Here is a 1,969-nt window from a genome sequence, read left to right on the forward strand (position 1 = left end):
TGCAAACCGGAAGGTAGATAGATAGATAGCTCTTTCTTGGTGATGGTTTTATGATCTTGGAGAGAAAACTGGTGTAGGATCTCAATAAACATGAATTTTTGAAGCAGTGATCATTTATGGTCCATAAGAAATGAAGACATGAATGTTTGATTGTTTTTCTACACAATGAGAGAGCCTTTTCTCAAGAATCAAGAAATTGGTTGCCCTCTCAAAAGAGGAATTGGTAGATACAGTAGAAAGATGGTGTATTTATTAGATTTTCAATGGATCTGAGCTCGTAGCAATGCATTTTAAGTACTAGAAATTGACAAGATTGATCTTATGATCCATAAGCTTTAAATGGAAAAAAATCCTAAAGAATCATGTGAAATTCTGCGACCAAGGGAGGCTCATGATTAAGATGGTTTTATACGGATGGTCGTACCTAAAGAAGTGCATGATGTCTTTATTAAACTTAAAATTATGCTCCGCATTCGGAGAGCATATTACGAAATTGCTTTTTATCATATGGCATAACAGTAAAACCGTGATGTGTAACATCATACAGAAATAATGTTATCAAATGCACATGAAATTCTTGGGAGGGTCGCATAGACAATGACCGGGTGGAGAAGGCACGGCGTGTCGATATGCGGACAGGTGGATGCTCCCTTCGGGAGTATGGAGTGAGTTCATCCACAGACAGCCGCCTACCTATTGGAACCAGTGAAGGGCGGTAAGCTTGCCACAGAGGCTCACATCATCTGTGTGAGCAGTACAGTTAGCTGGATAGCTTTGGCCAGTCCATATTAGGCCGTACGTTGACCCAAAGATAGATAGATAGCTCTTTCTTAGTGATGGTTTTATGATCTTGGAGTGAAAAGATGGTGCAGGATCTCAATAAATATGAATTTTTGAACCGGTAATCTTTTATTGTCCATAAGAAATGAAGACATGAATGTTTGGTTGTTTTTTATAGACAAGGGGTGAGTATTTTTCTCAAGATTTAAGAGATTTGTTGCCGTCTCAGAAGAGCAATGGGGTGAGAGAATTAAGAGATGGTGTATTATTAGATTTACTATGGACCTGAGCTCATAGGAATTCATTTTAATTACTGGAAATTAACAAGACCAAACTTATGATCCAGAGGCTTTTTAGCAAAAATTCCGAAGAAGTCTATGAAAATCGATTTGATAAATCCACAACTGAAGGATGCCCTTAATTAACATGTTTTTAGGGGCTTAACATGTTTCAGTATGCATGGCTGTACCTAAAGAAGTGCATGATGTCTTTATAAAAATTAAAAATTATGCTCCACACACGGAAAAGCAAATTACGAAATTGCTTTTTTTAATCATATGGCGTAACAGTAAAGCTGCGCTGTTTAACATCATGAGGAAGTACTTCGATGGTCACAAATTACTTCATTGTTGCCACGTAGGCTGGATGGAGTGCTCATGCTTTCCATTTTTTTTAAATGCAGTAATCTAGTTATTCACATAGGAACGCCGTACGTGAGGGACTGGCAACTAATTAACCAAAATAAATGGGTGCGTGAAACTACGATGTACATATTGTTTTTTGTTTCGTGATGTCAACTCCGATGTATTGAACGACAGAGCTGGAACGATATAGATCGAGACGTGAAATGAACACTTGAAGTTTCTCCCAAGAATGTCTTCAATAATTTTAGAGACTGCTGATGCACTGGATAGAGGATAAAAGAAACTAAACATTGATCTTTGTAGACCAAACCACATTTCAAGGGGCATTGGCCAACGCTCCAGCGTGTGGAAGCTACCCCATATATAAGTCCACGTCGAGTGTGGAAGATAGATAGAGAAAATAAGTACTTTTGCAATGTTGAACTGCTTCCTGTAAAAAAGAGTAGCCAGCTCAGTAGAAGCGTGAGGGAAAAGGAAATAAGAGAGGGGCAAAGGAAAAAGACGAAAAATGAGAAAAGGTAGAAGCGTATGTGGACACCGCACGA

The sequence above is a fragment of the Triticum dicoccoides genome, chromosome 5B (assembly GCF_002162155.2).
Source record: "Triticum dicoccoides isolate Atlit2015 ecotype Zavitan chromosome 5B, WEW_v2.0, whole genome shotgun sequence".
In the NCBI taxonomy this organism is placed as follows: Eukaryota; Viridiplantae; Streptophyta; class Magnoliopsida; order Poales; family Poaceae; genus Triticum; species Triticum dicoccoides.